The 9,678-nt window shown below is 52.2% G+C and overlaps 1 long non-coding RNA gene across 1 annotated transcript; it reads right to left on the reverse strand.

Moving 5' to 3' along the window:
* Positions 1-177: 177 nt before the first annotated feature.
* Positions 178-6,740, reverse strand: LOC148778684 (uncharacterized). The gene is made up of 3 exons (XR_016037162.1): positions 6,391-6,740; positions 4,753-4,931; positions 178-4,655 (listed from the first exon to the last, which is right to left on the reverse strand). It is a non-coding gene; the product is annotated as an uncharacterized LOC148778684 (long non-coding RNA).
* Positions 6,741-9,678: the final 2,938 nt, after the last annotated feature.

Here is a 9,678-nt window from a genome sequence, read left to right on the forward strand (position 1 = left end):
GAGGAAGAGGCCTCAGGAAGGATCTGAGTCTCCTGCAGAATTATATGGACAAGAAGGAGAGATCAAGGAAATCACCTTGAAACTAAACTCCGGGAGTTGGTGATGGACAGGGAGGCCTGGCGTGCTGCAGTCCACGGGGTCGCAAAGACTGGGACATGACTGAGTGACTGAACTGAACTGAACTGACCTGCTTGAAACTTTCAAGGTGATTTCCTTGATCTCTCTCTTTCTTGTCCATACAATTCTGCAGGGGACTCAGATCCTTCCTGAGACATCTTCATCTCTCCCTAAGTGAGTCCCTCAAGTGTGCTAGGGATCCTGCCAAGATCCTTCAAGTAGGTAGGTGTGGGTGTAATCATTCGCCCCAGGCATCCTGTTTCCCAAAGCATTTTCACAGACACTTGCATTTGACTCTCAGGGGAACCCTAGGAGCTGAGCATTTTTAAAATCCCTGCTGTGGATCGTGAAACTAAGGCTCCGAGACGGTGATGAGTTTCTGGGGTTGAGGATTAACCTTCAGACAGGACAGGCAGAGCTGCCCCATCGGTGACCAGCTTCCAGAATTCCCTCCAGCTGGACCAGGCCTCCAGGAAGCTGGGGAGGGGGCCACAATGAGGAGGGTTGGGGATGGGGTGAAAGGATGGAGGAGACAGCCTGGGCCAAGCCAGTATGGGGGAGTTGATGGGTTCCGGCATGTCCTAGAAAAGAGGGCTCCTGGGATCCCACCTGCACCGGCCTCCTCTGGCAAAGCTTGCCGTCACCCTGAGGACCCCACTATCCTGTAGCTAAGGACCCTCTGGCTTCTTCCTCTGCCCACATCCTAGGTGGGGACCCTGGGGCTTTCCCTTGCCAGCAGAAAGAGGAAATGGATAAGAAAGACAGAAGCTTAACCTAGGAAAGTGAAAGTGAAGTTAGTCAGTCGTGTCTAACTCTTTGCCTACCAGGCTCCTCAATCCATGGGATTTTCCAGGCAAGAATACTGAAGTGGGTTGCCATGCCCTTCTTCAGGGGATCTTCCCAACCCAGGGATCGAACCCGGGTCTCCTGCATTATAGACAGACGCTTTACCATCTAAGCCACCATGGAGGCTCAAGCTAGGACAGTGGCTTAAAAAATCCCCCTCCACAGGCAGGGGTGCCCAGGGATCAGAGATGGAAACACACACATTGCTCTTCCCCGCAAAGGGCCTCTCTCTCCTGGAGGTGTCCCTGATGGTTCTCTTTAGCCCCCCACTTTTTTGGTCAGTTGCTAAGTTATGTCTGGCTCTCTGACCCCATGAACCGCAGCACGCCAGGCTTCTCTGTCCTTCACCATCTCCCAGAGTTTGCTCAAACTCTTGTCCATCAAGTCGGTGATGCCATCCAATCATCTCATACTCTGTCGTCCCCTTCTCTTCCTGCCCTCAATCTTTCCCAGCATCCAGGTCTTTTCCAGTGAGTCGGCCCTTTGCATGAGGTGGCCAAAGTATTGGATCTTCAGCTTCAGCATCAGTCCTTCCAATGAACATTCAGGGCTGATCTCCTTTAGGATGGACTGGTTGGATCTCCTTGCAGTCCAAGGGACTCTCAAGAGTCTTCTCCAACACCACAGTTCAAAAGCATCAATTCTTCAGTGCTCAGCCTTCTTTATGGTCCAACTCTCACATCTGTACATGACTGTTGGAGCCCTGAGCCTCCCCAGATCTCTGTCCTGAGGAAGGAGGGATCCCTTCTCTGGCCTGGGACACCATCAGTAGGACCTGCTGGTCAGTGTATATTAAAGTGCTCTCGCTCAAGCCCTAGGAGAGAGCTCCAGGTGGCTGTGCGGGCCTAGCATGGGCACAGGACTTGGTGCTTGTTGAAGCTGGTCGCTTGGATGCCCCTTCTGCTGGAGCAGAGCTCCAGCGGCATGCAGAATGTGACAGCTGGCAAGGGCCAGCAGGCCATTGTAGGCCATGGCAGGAGCCCTGTGGGCCGGCTCCAGGGGAGCCAGCTGCTGTGGCCTCCCACATTCAGGACATGCTTGAGGAGCAACTTGCATCCGCCATAACAACCACTCTTGTCTTTGCCTAAAGGGTGTGTGTGTGTGTGTGTGTGTGTGTGTTAGTGACTCCTTTCACCCCAAGGAGATACGTGTGGCAGGCTTCCTTTTTCTTGTGTAGAAACTTAAAACATCCCTTGCCTGTTCCCCCAAACCTGCCTCCCACCCTTGCTTTGGGTAGAGAAGCTGAAATTTTTGCAGTGGCAGACGATGGGACCCCAAAGCCTCAATGTGTGTGTGGTACCACCCACCCCTTCTGTAAGCACACACAGGCTTAAAGTCCCCCTGACTTCCCTGGAGAGAGTGCCTTATCAAAGAAGGCTAGCTAAGTGTAAAAAGTCATCTTTGCTGGAACATGCTGTTGAAACTGGCTGGAGCTTGACTTGTAATGAGACCAGGGTTCACTTTAAAGTGCTACTTTCTCCTAAGGGCGGAAAGCTTCGGTTACCCAAGAGGTATTGACATGTATGCTGTGGTCCTGTGAGAAGTGGCCGGCATGTCTCTGCCATTACCAGCCTCCCCATCCCGTCCACACAGAACTCGGCCTGGAATGCAGGAGGCAGGGGAGGAGCTGCAGAAGGAGGGCACCGAGGAGAGGAGCAGAGAGAAGACGGGGAGGAGGCGGCTTGCCTTTGGCAAGTTTTCTTGGTAGAACAGAGATCCCTGGACATGTTTGGATACCTCTCAGTTGGGGTATCTCAATAGACTCTAAGTCACGCTTAGCAACAGTTCAGATTAAATAAAGATTCCAGCCTGGAAAATAAGAAAGAATAGGCATTTTGTTCAGTTTTAAAAGGGAGTGCAAGTTGATCCAGTTGTTATGACCTGATACATTGTTAATGTGTGTCGTGTCATGTGTGTGTGTTTGTATTAATCGCTCAATCGTTTCTGACTCTTTGCAACCACATGGACCATAGCCTGCCAGTTTCTTCTGTCCATGGGATTCCTCTGGCCAGAATACTGGAGTGGGTAGCCATTCCCTTCTCCGACCCAGGGATTCAACCTGGTTTCCTGCATTGCAGGCAGATTCTTCACCAACTGAGTCACCAGGGAAGCCCATACATACGATGTTGCTTAAATGCTCTGTGACGGTCACAAGCGTCCCCCCTTCCAGGAAGGAGGGGCGCAGGCAGCAGTGCGTGGTTTCTGTTGTGGTTGAAATATCATAGATCTGTAGCTGAGTTTGGAGAAGGAAATTGCACCCCACTCCAGTGTTCTTGCCTGGAGAATCCCAGGGACGGGGAAGCCTGGTGGGCTGCCATCTATGGGGTCGCACAGAGTCGGACACGACTGAAGTGACTTAGCAGTAGCAGCAGTAGCTGAGTTACTTTGCTGTACAGTAGAAGCAAACACGATGCTGTAAATCAACTCTACTCCATTAAAATGGATCATCAAATGTAACGGGTGTGTTTTGCACATATTGTAAGAAGGATTTTTCTATTTCCGATAAATGTCATCTCAACTCAAGTTTAATGAAGTTTACTACTTCAAAATTATTTTTTAAGTCCAAATGTGTCCCCTGCCATCTTCTCTGTGGAAAAAAGTTAAATGAAAAGTAAGAAAAGAAATGAGATAGCATTGGAGCTTTTTTTTTTTTTTTAGATTTCCTTTTAATAACAATCACTTGATCTGGCTGTTGGTGACAGAGCTCAAGCGATGGGTAGATGTTGTCTTTTTTAAAAAAACACAGAATTATTTAACAGAAATAGAAATTTTCATTGCTTCTGTGAGTACCAAATGCTGAAATTCTATATGTTACCTAGAGCAACATAATAACATTTTAATAACTCTCACTGGAGTTCTGAAAAGAACTCTTCCTTCAAAGAAACTTCCAATAATCATTGTGAAAAGCCTAGGAAAAGAGAAGTACATCTTTTTGTTTCAAAGACAAATGGAGATGGTTCCTGCTACATCAAAACTGAGAAGCCCATTAACCGAATTTTAGGCAGAGAAATGGAACGTAACCAACAGGAATCCTCTGAGTAAGCGTGGTAAGAACTGTCAACTAAGACACATATATTAGCCCATGCAGCTTGGTGTCTGAAGGGCTGGTTTGGGGCTGAACAAAAATATTCTCTGAGTCTCCCCGAAGTCAGTAGCTGGAGCCAAACGTTCCAAAGGCTTACACTGACACAATGAAAAGAGACAATTTGCTTGGAAGGCTGTGGCTAATTTATAACACAATGTTCAATGTCATGGTTAGTTTTGTTGCAAAAATTTGGCAGTTTCACCCAGTCTCAGGCAGCCTGAAAAGATGTGAGCGATTCTGGCCACAGCATCTCCCGCTCGCGAGATGTTCCAAATGGTTCAAACAAGCCCTTTCATAGAGACGCGGGGGCCAAGTGTGCTCAAAGGAATGAGGGAAACAAAGGTGGCTCTGAAGTCATTTCCCCGCACTGGGTCCAGCCATCCGGTTTCACTCTTTCCCCATTGAACGGGCAGAATGCGACAGGAAGAGCCCGGATGAAAGGGAACAAACAAGCTGATGTGTTTGGGGAGAATGGAGAGAAGCCGGGGCTCTGAGCTGCTAAACTCTCATTCTAGGTTTTCAGAAGGGGCTGAATGATGAATTATAGAAACCTGAGAGGTAATAAAATATGGGTCACTGAAGCACTGAGGCCAAGTTCCTGAAACACCTGCAGAGACAGAAGGTTCTAGAAGTCAGCGGGGCCCTGTGGTCGCCCGGGCAGACACCCTGCCCAAGGCACAGAAGGGGACTGTTTGGAGGCTCACCTGTTGTTTTCCCGTTGGCTGGCAGTCCTTCCCCATCTGCGAGAGCCAGTGGCTGGATCTGACTCCAGATTAGACCACCAGGAGGAGAGAAAGAAAGGCAGTGTGCAGACTTCCCAGGGTGCAGTTAAGGAGACCGGAGCTGGGGGGCCACCTCCTTCCTCTCCCGAAGGCGCTCTGACCTGGAAATATTTACTCCGGTGAAGACATCCACGTTGAGCATGCAAATCTCCTCCGCTGAAATAGTCTAAGGCTTTTCTGCTCAAAGCCTCAGGCTGTTTATGTCTGACAGAGTCCTGATGCCTGGCTGGTGGATAGCAGCTAGCCTGTGGCCTCAGCAGGACTTATTTGAGCCTCAGTTTCCTCATCAGTAAATTGGGAATAACAGTGTTTGTCTCCTAGGGCTGTTATAAAGCTTAGGAGAAAATATGAGGAAGGTGCCTTGCCCGGAGTCTGGCACATAGTAGCTGCTTAGTAAAATCATAATGGGGGCTTCCCAGGTGGCGCTAGTGGTAAAGAACCCATCTGCCTGTAACAATCTGCCTGAAACGCAGGAGACGCTGGTTCAGTCCCTGGGTCAGGAAGATCCCCTGGAGGAGGACATGACAACCCACTCCAGCATTCTTCCCTGGAGAATCCCATGGACAGAGAAGCCTGGTGGGCTAGAGTCCATGGCATTGCAAAGAGCCAGACACGACTGAAGCAACTTAGCATGCAACAGGCAAAATGATAACAGTAGCTAATATTATTGAGTTTTCGCTATACGCCAGGCACCATGGAGGGACTTCCTTCACGGTTTTCATTCAGACTGAGGTGGGTTTCAGTTGTATTTGCTTTAAGTGCATGCTTTCTCTGCACTGCCGATACGGAGTTTTTTTATTTCTTTCTGGTTGCGCTGGGTCTTCACTGCCGCACGTGAGCTTTCTCTAGTTGTGGCAAGCCGCGGCTGCTCTCAAGTTGCAATGCAAGGGCTTCTCAGTGCGGTGGCTTTTCTTGTGGCAGAGCTCAGTAGCTGCACCTTGCAGGCTTGGTTGACCCTGGGAAAGTGGGATCTTCCTGGTTCAGGGATCGAATCCATGTCCCCTGCGTTGGCAGGCAGATTCTTAACCACTGGACCACCAGGGAAGTTCTTGCTCATGAACAACATCCATGTGCCTATTTGCTCCCCCTCTAGCTCGGAGGCTCCACAGGAGTGGGGTTCTCCTCTGTACCCCGTGCCCTGAGCAGGGCTGACCCTTCCCCGTTAGGTGCTCAATACACACTCGAATGAATGAGTGGCCTCCCTGCCTTCTAGTAACTTCTAATCTACTTGAGGGCATGCGGCAGACACATCTGAACCCCTGACTAGGCATGTCGGATTATAGGGTACGGCTGAGCTGGGAGGACTTCGGAGCTGCTATGGTCCAAAGCACCGGAGCATCAGAATTCTGGGCTTCCCGGGCGGCTCAGATGGTAAAGCATCTGCCTGCCATGCTGGAGGCCTGGGTTCAATCCCTGGGTCAGGAAGATTCCCTGGAGAAGGAAATGGCAACCCACTCCAGTATTCTTGCCTGGAAAATTCCATGGACAGAGGAGCCTGACAGGTTACAGTCCAGGGGGTCGCAAAGAGTCGGACACGACTGAGCAGCTGACTTAACTTACAGAGTCTGGAGCAGGGAGCCGGTGGAGCCCGAGGTGCTGAGATGCTTCAGCATAGTCCGTGCACAGGTGGATGGTGCTGGTCTGAGAGTCCTGGCTTGGAGGAGGGCGAGGCGTTAAGAGTTTCGGAGAGCCAGCGCTTGCTCACGGTTGAGGGCTCTTGGAGGGGAGTTTGGTAAGCCGCAGCTAGAGGGACGGTGGTTGAGAAGGGGACAGGAGGGCGGGGGACCGGCCGGCCCTGGGGCTGGAATGGAGAACGGGAACAGGCTGGAAAGATAAGCCGGGAGGGTGGCGGGCAGGGCCAAGGGGAAGAGGAGCAGAGAGGGCCACCCGCCAGCCACAGCCGTGGTGATGCACACCCTCTCTCTGCCGTCTTCCGTCTTCCAAAGCAGTTCGTGGAAGGATTGAGACACTGGCACGCTGCCTTCCTCTGGCTTGTCACTTAGTCCAAAACATGTTTTCAGAGGTGTCACAACCCAGGGTTGCCCCACAGGGCGTGGTGGAGGGGACAGAGCCAGCTCTGGGCTGCTGAAGCCGAGGGTGTGTGGGCAGACGTCCTGCTGCGGCGGCCGCCTGGCTGGTTCTCACCACCGGGATGGCTGTGCGACCTGCCCATGGACCCTCTTGCTCTTTTGTTTTGTAATTTTTAAATTTAATTTATTTATTTTTAAAATGCTCTGGCTGTGTTGGGTGTCCCTCGCCGCATGTGGGCTGTCTCTAGTTGCTAGTGGGAGTGGCTCTCCGGTTGCCGTGCAGGCTTCTCACTGCGACGGCTTCTCTGGCTGTGGCCCACGGGCTTGTTTGCCCTGCGGCATGTGGGACCCATTGGAACAGACCCTGAGGCTGGGAAAGATTGAGGGTGGGAGGAGAAGGGTCTACAGGGGATGAGATGGTTGGATGGCATCACCGACTCGATGGCCGTGAGTCTGAGTGAGCTCTGGGGTTGGTGATGGACAGGGAGGCCTGGCATGCTGCAGTCCGTGGGATTGCAGAGAGGCAGACATGACTGAGCGACTGAACTGAACTGATGTGAGATCTTCCCACACCAGGGATTGAACCCGTGTCCCCTGTATTGCAAGGTGGATTCTTGATTATTGGACTACGAGGGAAGCCCTTGCCCTTATTTTTTTGCTAACCATTTTCACATCTGTCATCTCCCGTGAGCCTTACGGTATTCCTGTGAGGTTGAGAGGGCAGCTGCCCATTTTGCAGGTGAGGAGACCAAGGCCCAGAGAGAGTGGAGGCCCGTCTAGTCTCACTTGGGCGCAGAGCCCAGACTAAGACAGACAGGGAGGAATTCCGCTTCTTTCACCTGGTGAGTCTTGCCTCGATGTGCATACACATTAGCATGCGGACAGGATGGAGACCAGGGGACCAGCAGTTCTTCTTCCTGGGAAGTCTTCCAGGAAGCATGTGGAATGATGAGTTCTTAGTCATGGAAGGGACAAGATGGAAGAGTCAGGATGGAACCCCATCCAGGCTCCTGGTCGCTGGAATGCCAGAATGTTCTAGAATCTCCCCTGGGTGGACTTGGCCTCTGTCATCTCCTCCCACTAATGGGAAGGAAAGACGTGCAGCTGTGGCAACTGGCACTGCTTCCCACATTGCCTGGAGGCTAAGGTCAGGGCCAATTTCATGCTCCTTCATCCCTTTTTATGACCCTTATTTCCCTGGCACATGGCAGCTGCTTGAGTCCAAATGAGGAGACAGGAAGTATTATATTGCGTTAATAACACTAAGGGAGAGCAGCGAGACCATTTATTAGCTTGTTTGATTCTTCCCGATTTAACGGTGGATCCATTTAAAGAGATGGAGGGCGATTAGGGCAAGGTTTCGCTTGTTTTCCTAAAGCAGGGACTCGCCTGCATTTTCAAGGTTCTTGCCCACTCGTCTGTAAAGCTGGATTCCTGGGCCTTTTGTCCCCGGGAAGAATTGAGGCAGCTAGCGGTCTTCAGGTGTGCTGAGAGTAGCAAGGGCCAGGCAAGCAGTGTTGCAGGGACTAGCCTAGATCGAGACAGCAACTTCGTTCCGTCTCCTGTGCCCGGCATGGCCTGAGCCAGCTGGCTGCTCCCCCTGCCCCTGCCGGCTTCTTCTGGTCTCCTCCACTGCTTGCTCTGAGCCAGCGTCGCAGAGCGGGGCAAAGGGGTTTGCTGCTGCTCTAGAGGCCTGGCCATGCCCTCTGGGGTGCAACTGTTCTCAGTCACCCCCTGCGTGTCTGCTGCTTTCAGGCCACCATGCTAGCTTGGCTTCATGGCCTCTGCGTTGGCACCGCACACATCGCCCTCAATCGCACGCAGCCCAGATTCTCCACAAACCACTTCTCAGAAACGTCTACTGTGTGCTCAGTCGCTCAGTCGTGTCCAGCTCTGCGACCCCATGGACTGCAGCCTGCCAGGCTCCTCCATCCATGGGGCTTCTCCAGGTAAGCATGCTGGAGTGGGCTGCCATGCCCTTCTCCAGGGGATCTTCCCAATCCAGGGATCAAACCCAGGTCTCCCACTGTACAGGCAGATTCTTTACCACCTAAGCCACCAAAAACGCCCAAACAAATGACCCGGAAGGGACACGTCACCCATTAGGCTATGCGCCCAGCATCTACTACCTCATCACACACAGTCGCCCAGCACAAAGCCAGCCCCAGGCCCTACTCATGCTTGCCCAAATCCACCCCCCGCCATCCCGGTAACAGCATTCACCCTCTTCCGATACACTTTTCAATGAGTGTATCTTTGCCGACGATCACTCTGTATCTTCTAGGCACAGGCCATGCCTGCCCCAACAGGACTTCCAGGGAATAAACTTCTGTTTATTTTATTGCACTGATAAGAGAGAACCCAGCTGCCAACGGAGGACACACAGCAGACGCGGGTTTGGTCCCTGGGTCAGAGGGTTCCCCTGGAGAAGCGTGTGGTGACTCACTCCAGTGTTCTTGCCTGGAGAGTCCCACGCACAGAGCAGCCTGGCGGGTGCTGCTGACGCAGGAGGTGCAGGTTAAGATCCTACATGTCACACGGCCCCGGTGAGGAGAATGTAAGCAGGTCAGGTCGGTCCTTCCCACTAAAAAGCTTGTGGAGGCTTTCCAGCACACTTAGAATGGAATCCAAGGGCCCAACGGCTCCATTCAATTCTGCCCTTGAATTTTTGGTGTTTGGGGAACCAACTGCCACTCGAAGTCTGGCGCCTGTGCCGGAGGGCCCCCGAGAGACAGAGGCCTGCCTCTTGACCCCTGGTCCTGCTTCTCCTGCACGTCCAGCATCCCTGCCCTGCAGAGGCCGTGGACCTTCCTGCGAC

The sequence above is a fragment of the Moschus berezovskii genome, chromosome 1 (assembly GCF_049115385.1).
Source record: "Moschus berezovskii isolate FMDL1 chromosome 1, NW_MosBer_1.0, whole genome shotgun sequence".
Lineage (NCBI taxonomy): Eukaryota > Metazoa > Chordata > Mammalia > Artiodactyla > Moschidae > Moschus > Moschus berezovskii.